This window comes from Zootermopsis nevadensis, unplaced genomic scaffold (genome assembly GCF_977971745.1).
Source record: "Zootermopsis nevadensis isolate Lab colony 2312 unplaced genomic scaffold, Znev_1.0 Znev_ptg000008l, whole genome shotgun sequence".
NCBI classification, from domain to species: Eukaryota; Metazoa; Arthropoda; class Insecta; order Blattodea; family Termopsidae; genus Zootermopsis; species Zootermopsis nevadensis.
Genome location: NW_028259140.1, coordinates 16,101,591 through 16,116,003, shown reverse-complemented (window position 1 = coordinate 16,116,003; position 14,413 = coordinate 16,101,591). Strand labels below are relative to the sequence as shown.

Here is a 14,413-nt window from a genome sequence, read left to right as displayed (position 1 = left end):
GCTTCGTTTTCACTATTGTGAAACATGTTTGTTAAAATGTTGGTTCCAGGGGAACAGTGGTCATCGGAGTGTGACCAAAGGTATGAAAACAGCTGATAGCTACTGGTGTCCTGCGCGTGATGGTGCAACTGGTGTAGCAGCTCCAGGTACAGTGTCCCCATCTGCTGGTCGCTGTAAGAACAGGGAACAGACACCAGTCCCACCGAAAAGTAGGGAAGCAGGAACATTTTGTCGTACCACAGAACCATGGCTGCATAGCCAACAGATGGAGAAATCTGCAGAATGTGTGGCAGTCTACCTCAGATTATTGCTGCTAATGCTCAGGACACTGAAGAGGGCTCTAGTTACATCAAAATTCAGGCTGAGACAGATTTTAAAGCATTTAAAAACTGCGTAATGTGTACTGAATTTGAGAATTGGTTCCGTTAAGAAATTCTTGCGATGTGAATAGTTTGCCGGGTGTCAAAATATTAAAATCATGTGGTTTTTGTGACAACATAATCTGGGTCTTGGTTGCTTATTTGAGAACCACATCAGCGAAATAGGGCTTCAGAAATATTTAAGTAATTCAGTTTTTCTGGAGAGTGCAGTGATGCAATTTTCATGTAGGTTCAGTATCTTATGAGAATGGTGTACAAATAGCAACAAACGTTTTTATTAGGAAACTTCTTTTTACATATATATAAGAAAGTTATGTAGTAAAAAATATAAAAAGGAACTAGGATCTATCCAGGTTTAAGGCTTTATATTTAACAGTTTTTAAAATATTTTATACAGTGTTACATTTATGTTAGAATTAAGTGCAGTATAACTGTTAAGGTGAATGTTCAGGCCTTCGAATTTTTTTGTTATGCAGTCGAGCAAAATATATTGAACTCTTTTGTGCCGCTTTCCTTTCAGACGCTTGATATGGAAATATAGAAGAATCGAAACATATGCATTGCATTAACAGACTACAAGCCACTTCCTGGTTTTTTGTGTATGGCATTTACAGAAACATTGTAATGCAGTACAGTAAACTTTAAAAATGATATCATGGAATGACAAAATGATGAAGGAAAGAAAAAGAAGAAATAAAGGAAGTGGTGAAGTCTTGCTGTAGTTAAAAAAAGCTCGGACATTGTATTCCGTACAGGAGTACACAAAATATCCTCGTGTGTTCTTTTCAGCCTACATTTAGAACGAAGTATTAAATCCCAATTGTTCGATAGTTCTCACTTAGGCCACCAGATTGCAATATCTCAGTGTCTGCATAATGACTTTCCTCGCTTGTCATTTCATCATCACCACCCGTAGGATATTCAAAATACGTTTCTTACGTTGTGTAGAATGGCACAACTGCCACATCAATTTTCATCCAGATACATCCAGTGCTTCTTGAGTTGAATTGATTGGACTTACGGACAGATATAACCAACTGATAATGCGTTCTGGCTATCCACTCTGTGCAAAGAATGCGTAATAAACAAACACTGGTAAATAAGTGTTGTGTGGGACTGCATAACATAAGTTATTTGAAGACACTTGACATTCACTCTGCATAATTCAACAAAACATTTCTACACAAAATGTGCCCAAAGACGGCTGTCTTCTTGGTTGTTGCACTGTGTAGTCTGGTAGAAGGTAATCGGTGTTTCAGAGGTCCCTGCCTTCCTCCATCAAGGCAATCGCCTTGATGATGGAGGCGGCAAACACACCCGAAATGTCGATAAACTTCTACAGGGCTATACAGTGCAACGACCAAGAAGACGGCCATCTTCAGAATCACTGCCGTGAAAACCTCAAATCTTAGCAAGTTGTGCCTAAATGCCTAAAAGTAAAAATATATATAGAAAGTAAAACTCATGATAAAAAAGGAAAAGGTTGAGAGTAATTACACATACAACAAGTAAGGAGATCAGATTCATTCACATCAAGGAACAAACATATTTTATTACATGCTCAGACTACAAGTACAAAATGCGAAAGATGGAACCATTATGAACAATTATCATGCCTTCCATACAGGGTCACTTTAAGGCAGTGGTGAGGCTATGGAAAAACAGTATCTTGGGGTCCACTGTCCCATTTCTTCAAAATAGGAGGGATTCACAGCAAATTTACTCTACTGAGAGATTTAAAAATCTTAATGTAAAAACTGTCTTGGTTTTCACAAAATGTATTTATGTTAACGAAAACTGAATGGCTAGGAAAGGATAAAAGGATAATCTAAAAATTTTATACATTCAAGCTAAAGTGTGAAATGCCAAGTTACAAAACGCATAAAGAAACATAACAGGCTTCTCATTCTATTCGGTCTGTAGTTCAAAAGTTGGTTTGGGATTCTATTAGAGTCAATTCTTTCAGTGTGATCTTTCCAATTGGCACGATAATTCTGAATAAATTTAGAGACTGGTTTGACTTTCAATTTAGTCTTTCTTAATTTCTTTTGTGGTCCAAAAGTGTAAATCCAGCAGTTTTCCTCATAAATTTCATCTCAGCTGCTTGCAATCTTTTCTCATCCGCTTTTCTAAGTGTTCAGACTTCACTTCCATACAATAGTACCAGTCTTGCTAGAGACCTGTAAATGTTTAATCTTGTATGTTATTGTACTAAGGAGGGTTTTAAGACTTGGTTTCTGAATCTGGTTGTTTGTTTAAATTTTAATATTTTTGAGGTCATATCTTTCTCACCTTCATAAGATTGGCTGCAGCCTAAATAATTAAATGTGTTGACTTGTTCTTGAGTTTTATTGTTTATACAGATTTTGCTACTGACAGGGTTTTAGCCTGAAATTGCAATAATTTTAGTTTTTTCAGTAGATATTGACATATCAAAATCTGAGGCATTCTTTTGCAGGTTATATATTGCACGCTGTAGTTCATCTTCTGATTTGGCAATAAGTACTTGGTCATCTGTGAATAGTAGTGTATCTAAGATCACGTTTCTGTTTATTGGTATTCCTCCAGAGTTCCCCCTCTCTAGCATTTGATAATTGCATCCATATAGATTATAAATAAAAGAGGGGAGAGGCAACAGCCTTGTCTTACTCCTTTGTTAATTTATTTCCATTCAGATGGAATAGAGTCTGTTTTTACTGAAATTTTGTCGTTATTATATATGTTGCGTATAGCATGAATTATTCGATCAGGTATGTTAGCAGTGGCTGGAATGTCTGGAAGAATGTTCCTATTAACATTCTCAAGCTTTTAAAAATCAATAAAAGCTAAATGGGTTTCAATATTAAATTCCATGATTTTTCCTATTAATATTTTTAAAGGGAAATAGCTATCACAACATGAGCGTCCTCTTCGAAATCCGTTCTGTTCTTCTCCCAACTTTTCTTTGTAGTATTTGTAAAGTTTGTTCTTTATGATGTTGGAATATATCTTATAACCTGAGTTTAGTAAACTGATTATACACATTTATGGGTTACACCATTACAAAGGGAAACTATCAAAAAAAATTGTGAGTATATAACTTTCTCAGTAAATTTCAATGTGGGCTCCCCTGGTGGCACGGAAAATATCCAGACAATAGTCGACCTCGTTCCACGTTGCTTTAAGCATGTTTGGTGTTACCGTAGCCACAGTGTCCCTTATGCGGGCTTTCAGGTGTTGAAGGTCGTTGATCTTAACCTGGTAGACAATGTTCTTCACATAACCCCACAAGAAAAAATCCAATGGGGTTAAATCTGGCGACCTAGGAGGCCAAGCGGTTGGTCCACCTCTGCCGATCCATCTCTCTGTCCAGGTGATTCCTAACATGGTGGCAGAAAAGTGGCAGCGCCCCATCTTGTTGGAGGATAGTTTGAGGTAGTAATTGGGGCAGCGCATACAGCTCCAGCATGTCCCAAGTATGAACGTCCGGTTAGTCTTTTCCGAAAAGAAAAACGGTCCAATCAACTTGTGCATTACTTAAGAATGAGGGCAGCTTTGGCATTTATTTACATCAATATTATTTTGTGGAGCCACAGCTGTGAATTTGGGGACTGTTAGGATTTAAAGTGGTTCTTTCTTCTTCTCAGTCTTGTATCATTTCCTAGAAAATCTGTTTATTCTTTGTCTTTCTTTAAAAGTTGACGTTATTTACGCTTCAGAAGAAGCATAGCATTGTTTATCTTCTCATCAAGTTGAATTCCTGTTAACTCCTTTTTTCCACAGTCTGAATGGTTCTGATTTTAGCAGAATTTATTTTGTCAATTCTTTCCCCGTCCCATAAATTGCATTCCCTTTAACCATCAAGGGATTGTTGTCCTTTAATTCACTGTTTCCGTCTTGCTAGCTTAATGATGTATCTTTTCTTTTACTATTTATCCTGCTGTTACATTTTCTCTGTCTTCTGCCTCAAATTATGTCACCATAACAAAGAGTTCACGCTTGTCTTTCTTATGTGTTTCTTGTGAATGGTGTCCAATTACCTGTTCTTATTCCCATGTCCCATTGAATTTATTTTCTTTTTCCAAGTAACTTGGCAACTAAAACAACTTGAGACACACTTTGTCCCTTAAGCGTTGTTCATTGTGATAACAATATGAAAATTAATCTGAATTTTTTTGTGGTAAATAACAATCATGTTGGATTTTTTTTTTTTTACATTCTTCTTGTAAGAAAACAGAATCCTGTGTCTGTCTATTTACATACTGGAATGTTGCTGGAAGTACTTTCCATTGCATGTGGGTTTCCTTAATTCCAAGTCAGAACCAACTCAGAAAAGTTTTCTGATGTCACTATAGTCCCGCTCATGTGTTCATCTCTGGCAGTTGAAGGGTCCAGTGAAAAAATGTGATGGCTCCAGGTTTGACTGAAATTGTTTCTTCATGCATAAAAAGATCACTCATGTATGGGTGGAAGAATACCATGACTTTAACCATTAGTTTTCATTAATATGTGAAAATAAATGCCATATTGAGGTTTAAGTACGAGTTTGAATTTTTAAACATGTTTTTGTAGCATTTGAAAAATATGTTAAAAAGAAATCACATTCTTGTACTGGATTCTTAAAGTATGAAATGTGACTGTTTGTGGTGCACATGTTTTTAGTCCAACAAAACCTTTTCTTAATATTTAAGTGTATCACCACATGCCACCTTACCACCATCATGTCTTAGTAATGCTGGCAGAAATTTATTCTTGGTATCGCATGTTGAGACAAAATTATTTTAATATTAACATTGCTTACTACCTTACATGTTTCGGCCTTTATGGGCAGTAAGTTGTATCCACGCTTAATAAAGATACAGTCTGATTCACTTTAAGGTGCAACAGTAAGAGCCATAAAATCTGTTTAAAAGAAATTTCAGTGTTCTACACAAAGGACATTTAAAGCCACTACATTTTCATTTAGTGGTCTCATGTTGTTGCACTGTGAAATATTATGCCACTTATGCTCTTTCAGAACAGCATGCTGCCTCCATCTTAAGGGTTGGAGTAGGATTTTGGTAGGCTGTATAAAGGTGTTACTAATTTATTTCAGACATTGAAAATTTCAAGTTCTTTATTTTTGTTGTAGTGATTATAAGCAGTCACAGTTCACACTTTTTATGCATGCCATGCAAATCTGGCAAGGATTTAAAACCTGGCAACTTCATGCCGAAGCTTCGGGATCTAATTTCTGTCACTGTTCCCAGTAAAATGTCATATGAACATGGTCTCATTCAGAAAGGTTATGTAGCTATGGATATTTGAAACTCAGAAGCGAGAACGCGATTTAAACCAACAACAGAACCCGCATGTTACGACGGTCGCACTGACCCGCCTTCCGCCGCTACCAACCCCGCTTGCAGAACGAACGTGTCAGTTAAAATTGCTCACTACTTCGCGGGATACAACCAAAATCGGTAGTGTGTAGCCTTGCGTAATTTATCTTGAGTTCAACTACGACAATGGAAGACGTTTTGTTCAGCGCAGTACAGACAACTCTCCGTTTATGAACGAGTTCCAAGATGTTTGTTATGTATATCTTGCATCAGGTGTCGAGGCAGAAGCCATTGTATAAAGTGTTGAAACGTATTAACGTGCGTGAAGGGTATGCAATACGTTTTATTATAATGTATGTGTTATGGTTTATTGTAGACTTTACGTAACGTAAAATAAAATAATAAAAGAATAATAAATCATGATATTGTACTTGTTAATTTTAATTAGAAACTTAAAGAGTTACAAAATAGAAATAAAGAAAATTTCTAGGTTAGTTTTATTAACCAAGAGCAGTTCAGTGTAATTATCATATTATAATTATTGTAATAAGTAAGTTTTTGAAAAAAATATTTAAATCTTACAATTATGTTCATTTCGTTTTATAAGGATCTATTGGCGACAGAAATTTTGAATGAATTGTGACGTTCATTATAGCGAATGTTCGTAAACCGAGAGTTGCCTGTAATGGACACGTTTAAATCATCTATTCTTTTGACCACTGACATTACTTCTTTCAAGTGATGGCAGTTTTGACATTTTCATTTTTCAGAGTTTATATACACTTTTCTTCTGGATTACCTTGCGTCAGTTTATGCAAGAACGCTTTGAGAGACGTAACACATCTGCATTGGAAGACGTGGCTGCACCTTTACAACCAGAGGTAAAATGTAACATGTTGTTTCATGATGTACAGAATGTGGACATGAGGACCACTGCATGAACTTGTGGCTGTATTGTAATTACATTTGTGATTTTCATTGTGGAGGTAATGAACTCCATGGTGCTCAGTCAGTCTTGAAAAGTTGATAGTTGCCAAGAAATGCCTTTATTTGATATTAATGTGTTCACAAAAGCCCACCACTAGATACTATCCTGAACCAGCTCACACCCTCAAGACATTATTTCTTTAAGCTGTATCTTAGTACAGTAGGGCCCCGCTTTTCGGCGATCCGCTAATACGGCGCTCAACAGCTGAGTCAGAGAAGTGCGTCCGGCACCATTTTCTCGTCGCTGATTCAGTCTGTTTACAGCTTTTGTGCGCTACGCGTCTCTCCGTATTTCTGGCAATTTTCCAGTTATTACAAACTGTATATTTATATAATATTTTTGTGTTACTACAGTGTAATTACAATGGCGTCTAAGGGTAGTAGCGATAAAAAGAGGAGTCGTAAGCCTCTTACTTTAAATGCCAAGTTAGAGATGATTAAACTTCGTGAACAAGGCATGTCTATGGCTTCCGAACCATCACCAAAACGAATAGGATTCGTTGAAGAGTCACATGATGAAGATGTGCCATCTCCTTCATCCTTCCTACTATAAGCATATCAGTTTTCAAATTTATATTCACCAATCACTATAAGCTGAGGACAATGTGTGTATTACTGACATTCATTTAACTTTCATATCGTTTTCTTAGGCCTAGCGCTATTGTGCACTTACTATATGATAGTGTAACATCTTATTAGGCTTTGATATGCATTTGCAAGTGAAATAAGGCAAAGATCCGCTTTTTGGCGATTTTCGCTTTACGGCGGGGGTCTGGTCCCTAACCCGCCGTATAAGCGGTGCCCAACTGTAGTATCATACCATGTATGCCTTTGTCTTCCAAGTGTTTTCTTAGTTTGAGGTTTTCTATCAAACTTCTGTATGCATTTCTTATCTTTCCTATGAATGTTGTAATAGTACAGATATTGATGCTCCTAATTATGTAATTTTCTTCATTGTCCACTTGATTCTATTCTGTTTGTTCCATATATTTTCTTCAGCACTTCATTCGCGAACACTTTCATTGTGTGTTCTTCCCTTGGAATGAGACAGATAATGCAGAGGAAGATAAAGCATTCTGAACTGAACAGAAAGACATTGAGATTTGAGATTCTAACAGTAGTGTGAAGATGTTCGTGTTGGTCTTCTGGGTATGACAGCAAGTGGAGTTTTAGGCATAATAACCAGTGTTTCACAGAAAGACTGCCTCCAGAATTGAAGATGGTGGTATTATGTTCCTCTGAAATGTTGGTTTCTACCTACAAGTAAACACTATTATTAGCCAGAAGTCCAACATAACAGCAAAAACAGTTTGCATCTGTTAAGTATGTGGTTAGAAATATTGTTTGTTGGATGTTTGAATTATAATATTTAGAACTGAAAATTGTAATAGCAGAGGGTTCTAGCATAAACCTCAGAACCTGGGTAAATTGTTGTTACAGGTTTTTCAGATACACAGGAAGCCAAGCAGTCGAGTCAGGCCATGAACTGGTTGCGTGACCTTTTAAGATTGTGCTGGCAAAATTATGGATTTGGGTGGAAGCGATAATGCTGTTTGTGATAGGTCTCAGTGGATTTAAAATGACTGTATATCGCATTATCTATATGGCACTCTTCCTTATCTTTAAAAATAATTTTCTTTCCTTAAGTATTATTAACAAAGAATGTGTGATGGAGAAGTCATGTCCATCTGTCAAACCACAACTCTCCTTCTTGAAAACTAGTAATTAAATTTTGATGAAACTTGGTTTTAAAATTTAAAGCAGAAGTTGGCTGGTGAATTAAATTCTTGTCTGTGTCTGTTCAGTGTAATTGCTACTTTACGTGAAATTCAGTTTTCTTCTCATATTTACAAGTTTTTTAATTGCCCATCATGTAAATATTTGTCCATAACATACAAGTATAGCTCTGTTAACATATTCAACATTTATTTGAACAATTGTATGATGTATTTAATGGAATATATAAATAAGTAATTTTGGATCCTGTGCAGTGGCATATCTGTACTTTGATTTAACTTTACAGTGGGAAATATGTACTTCATATAAATTAATATCAAAGCCAGTGTTATATGCAAGTGTCAGAGTGCTCCTTGCATAACAGTTAAATGGTTACTAATATACTTTTGTGCTATATTATCCAATTTGCTGACAGCATCATTAAATAAACCATAAATAAAAAATTGAATAAATAAATGCACAATTAAAGTAAATAACAACAAATAATAAATAAATATACAGGTACTGCTGTAATGGCAAATTGCTGTGAGATTTTTTCTTTGGTTTAGCTCTCTTATGAAGCATGGCGCAAGTTTATGTATGGGTTCTGGCAGACTGTGATAATCTACTCCATGTCCTTAGTGCTACTGATCGACTCATATCAGTTCGATGATTTTCCCTCCTACTGGACAGACTATCTTAGAATTCCTCAAGAACTGTAAGTCACATTTTTAATTTGAATTGAATTTACATTCTTTTACCCCACTTCCTGTATTTTGCATGATCTTGCCACCACTTTCAATTTCCCTGTTTCATTTAACTGTGGTAATGCCAGCATGGCAGTCATAGAAACATCCTGAGTTGGAAGCAGCGCCTAACACCACGTAATGCAGGATCTTGTAATTTTATGCGGTAATTGATCTTTGACAAATATAACATGTTGTCAGGCAAAATTTATCTTTGCATTTGTTTGTGTATGAAGATAAATCATAAACATAACTAAACATGTTGTGTGAAATATTTTTCATGTGTTGAAAACCACATATTCTTGAGGATGAAATAGGTAGTTTGCTGGCCTAACTTTATGACCACAAGAAGAATAAAAAGGAGAAAACTACAAGTATGTTAACTATGTGAAATGTTGAGGCTGTATCTGAACGAGAAATGTAACATGGTTAGAGTCTGTTATTGTAAGTTATGCAAAAGTGATTCATTGAATTTTATAATTGTTAATTTATGGTTCCACGCAACCTTACAAGATGGTTAGAAACATTTGATGGGCAATATGCATCAAGGCTTTTCCAGAACTTTTTGTTATGAACCAAGATTATTCTGTTAGTAAAGAGACAGTATATGGGCTGGATAAATAGGGTTTCATTTTTAGCAGGAGCACTGATCTTCATCCCTCCACAATCCATATTTATTTGGAGTGCACCAGCTTTCTATGTATTGGAATGAAGGGACTCTTAACCTGGAAGAAAACATCTCCATACACAGCCATAATATTAGAATGCAGAGGATCTTACCATCATACCCTCTGTACACTTTCCAAGACATCGTTCTTATTAATGGGTAACATATCTTAACTTTATTTTGTTAATACTTACATTTTTATATCAAGCTGTTTTGTATTTTATAAGTCCCAATCTTAACTTAATTTTCATGATTTGCTAGTTTTAAACCTCAATTTCTCATGTGTTCTCTCCCAGGCAAAATTATATTGGCATGGAAATATTCCAGACCGGTGAACTGTTCATTAAACTGCTCATTCCTACTTTTTTCCTGATCACGGTGATACGGATGCACTACTTTGACAGTGACTTCCTCACGCTCAAATGCAGGTAAGCTGCCTATCTTTGAAACTCCTCAGACTACTGAATCTGATGAGCATATGGTGGTAATGAATCATACATAATATTTTAAGGGACACTGCAGACTTCACATGATTAACACAGTTTCGAAGTAAAGTAACAAACTACCTAGACATTATCCAGCATCATCTCCTTTCCCAGTTTACATGGTCATGAAAATGTCTTTCATCGTCTTTTCTCCTTACCATGTGGCTTTAAAAAATTCTTTTTCATGACCTGTTTTCCTTAACAACGTATTTGTTACCATGTGGATAGCAGCCACTCACTTGTTATGTCAATGAGGTCCTTCACATTCCACTCACCACTTACTGCCTGGTTCATATAAGACTACATGAAACTCCCAATACACATTCACCCTGAAGATGGTGACTGCACTGTTGACAAAATGTTGTAAAACCTACAGCATCCGATGTGGCTTACCCCCAGAGCCAAAGTTGTACATTACACAGATATACTGAAAATAGTTGTAGGACTAAAAGGCATCTGCAAATATAAACTAAAGAACGAAGTGATAGCTGATTGGACTGGGAAATGAAAAACTTCCTGAACACCTAAAGTACCTTGATTTTTAACAAATAATGAATACAGTTACAAATAGTTTATAACAAATCTATAAATCTAGGAAGAGCCAGAAGGCTACGAGACTACTGTTCATATAAAGTAATGTAATATGTATGGCAAAGTGTTACTTATGTGTCTGACGCAGGGGTTCCGAGTTGATTGAGCAGCTGCAGATGGAGCGGATAAAAGAACAAAAGGATCAGGAACACTGCGTTCTTAACAAGATCAGACTGGAGATGGATCAAATCAATGCAACCCAACAGAAGACTCAGGGACCCATGTTTAAGGAACCTGAGAGTCAACATGTTGTAGGTGAGTCCACTTGGATTAATATTTTATAGTATTACAGCAGTTATAATCATACACAGTAAGTTTTTATTGTAGAAATAAAGCCACTTGCTATTTTATAAATGTTGTTTGAAAAGAAAATAACAATTTTTAAATTGAAGGCAGTAAACGTATAAATTGAAGATTTCCAGCTCAGTCCTAAACTTATTAATATTTTTTCCCTTCAGGTCTCCTATTCAAATGTTCATGTGTTAAAAACAATTTATTCTGTGTGAGAGAAACTACTGCTGACAAGAAGTGCAAAACTATTTCAGAACCTAAAGTCCTTCTAAATAATATGTACTATTCTTTTCTATTAACGCTTTTAGTCAATTCAAAAACTGCTATCATCTCTTTTTCTATCCAAAACAGTGAAGATCAGGATATATGAACCAATAATTTTGCCGGTTGTCTTGGATGGTTGTGAAACATGGTCTCTTACCTTAAAGGAAGAACGTAGATTACAAGTGTTTGAAGGATATTTGGACCTGGGAGGGATGAAAAAAGTGGGGAATTTAGAATATTGCATGACCTGGAGCTGCGTGAATTTTATGGGTCACCCAACGTAGTGAGGATAGTGAAATCTAGGAGACTCCGATGGGCTGGACTGTAGCACGCATGGGGGGGCAATGGGTGCATATAGGATTATAGTAGGGAATCCTGGAAAATGACCATGTGGCAGATCAAGAAGGAGGTGGGAGACAACATCAAGATGGATCTTAGGGAGGTGGGCTGTGAGAATGACAAATGGATGGAGTTGGCTCAGGATCGTGGCCAATGGCAGGCTTTGTTGTTGTCAGTGTTGAACCTGCGGGTTCTGCCACCAGGGAGTTAGATTAGTTCTTTTCTATATAATAATGCTGTTGTATATGTATAGTATTATAATATTGGTATATCAAAATAATTGCTAGTTGCAGCATAAGAAATTTAATTAAGCCTTGTATGTGAATACTGTTTTGTAACTCGGACTTTCACCGATGCTATCCCCGTCTGATAATTGGGTTGTTTTTAAAGGAAACGGTGACACTTTGACACTGTCACCCCACAATCATTTGAAAATAAGCATCAGCTAAAGGCTGGGAGTGAGGCAAGTGTCAGACAGAGGACAGACTCACAAAAACTTTAAAACCTTATAGTACAATCCTATCGGTACAGAGTACAAAGTTCACATATTGTACCTGGGATACCCCCTTGCTGACCAATATATACACCAGCAAGAGCATTATCAAACGCTTTTTGATCTGTTACGAGTCAGTATTCACGACGGCACTTCAGTCAGAGTCGGCCACTGTGAGAGCCTTACACAGAAACCTAGTGTATTTATTACTATTTACTAGTAATAAAGCCTTGTACGAGTCAACTCTCAGCGGTACTTATTCAGTCGGCGACGAATAATCAACCAAAATCTGCTCGACCAACGTTATTCGAACCCACACTGTACTTACACGTTTTTCCCGTGTCTGGTACGAGATGCGATCAGAATGTTTCCAGACTGTGTCAATAGAGGGCGAACCGGATGTAGTATGAGCTTCTGCCGTTAAGGGGTTGGGTCTACATTCGTAGTGAATCAGTGTGCCAGCCGGCATCATCGAATTAGCATTTGTTTCTTAGTTACCGGCGTTTTGGTAGTGCATTACACCGACCCTCCTGCGATTTCGGAATGGCGTGTGCATCAAATTTTGCCAATGACTCGCCAAAACAGCTACGGAAACCTATGAAATGCTAAAGCAAGCATTTGGGGAGACCGCATTGAGTTGTGCACAAACTTTTGTGTGGCATTCACGTTTTAAAAATGGCCGAACCTCTGTCGATGATGACGAGCGTTCTGGACGACCATCTTCGAGCACAACGCCCGAAAATGTTACGAAGATTCGGCAGGCCATTCACGAAGATCGACGTCGTACCATCAACGACTTGTGCGACATTGTTGGGATGGGCTATGGGACCTGTCAGCTGATTCTAAAGGAAGAACTCCACATGCGACACATCATGACAACGCTCCAGCGCACACCGCCCTCAAAGTTCGGCAGTTTTTAGCCTCAAACACCATGGCCGTCATCCCGCACCCTCCTTAGCTCCGTGTGACTTCTTCCTCTTCCCAAAGATGAAAATTCAGCTAAAGGGAAGTAGATTTGAGACGATAGAAGAGATTCAGGCAGAATCGCAGATGGTGCTTGACAGGCTGACAAAGAAAGATTTCCAGGGATGCTTCCAGGCTTGGCAGCGGCGCTGGGATCGTTGTGTTCACTCCCAGGGAAACTACTTCGAGGGTGATAGATGAATTTAATACCTGAGATACGTGTACGGGTTTTTATAGGCGCAGTCTGGAAACTTTCCGATCACACCTCGTACACAGTTGTGTCTTGAAGTCGTCGATCTCTGTACACTTGAACTTGACAGATGTTGTATTGATCGTATAACTTAATCAGGGTTAATCGTTGTTTAATGGCTTTCTGCATTCCATTGGTCTTCGTTGTTTTTTTTATCTCCATTGAAAGAATTGTAGCTGTCAAGGTTTTATATGGGCTACAGCAAGTTCTGATGCTGCTGGCTTCAGACCGTGCCTCTTTCTTGACCTATCCAGATGATATTTGGTTCGGTCTGTTCCCTGCTGGGGGCGGTCAGGACGCGACTTATCGTGGAGTGATTAACGCCAACGTACAACCTATAAATTAGTTTTTACGTATCTAACGTAGAGATTGAGACAATTGTCACATCGTGGGATGAGTTTTTTTCCCGTCTCGTGCACCCATAAGTCAATATCTAGTTTTTTAAACTTAGCGCCGAAAACAGATGATTCACCTTTCAGATATAAAACTGATAATACACGAAAAAGTTAGCGAAGAGGATAGGAGAGGTCGTGGAAAAGGTGATCTTGAAACACGATAAATTGTTTTAAATGTTTTAAACGAGGAATGGATGGACAGGACACGGTGGCGACTAGAATAAGAGATATGGTCACAAAGGCTGTTAAACACTCGCTATAATAAAACGAGGTGTGTCTTACATTTGAGAAAATATGGATTATGAATTTTACTATTGCTAAATTTAAATTGACGTTTCTGCAGGAATGTTTCTCACTATGGTCGTACGTAACGGAAAACGAACATTTCCGTACCGACATCATCATTAGACATGGAAACGGAAATAAGCCCATATGATTTGATCGCAGTCATGAAGGGTTTAAGTTTGTTTAGTCTTGGACGTTCTGGCCCTATGGGGGCAGTTGCAACGAGGAAACGCCTTTGGGAAAGTTAATAGTTTGAAGCCAAAT

At 37.4% G+C, this 14,413-nt stretch overlaps 1 non-coding gene across 1 annotated transcript in view; it reads left to right on the top strand.

The window, feature by feature from the left end:
• The window catches only part of LOC110841059 (uncharacterized), a 35,929-nt gene that overhangs the window by 3,577 nt on the left and 17,939 nt on the right, over window positions 1-14,413 (top strand). Inside the window, exons 3-7 of the transcript XR_015534241.1 lie at window positions 50-6,006; window positions 6,448-6,558; window positions 8,950-9,098; window positions 10,090-10,221; window positions 10,958-11,124. This is a non-coding gene — a transcript (uncharacterized LOC110841059). The remainder of the gene's footprint in view (window positions 1-49; window positions 6,007-6,447; window positions 6,559-8,949; window positions 9,099-10,089; window positions 10,222-10,957; window positions 11,125-14,413) is intronic.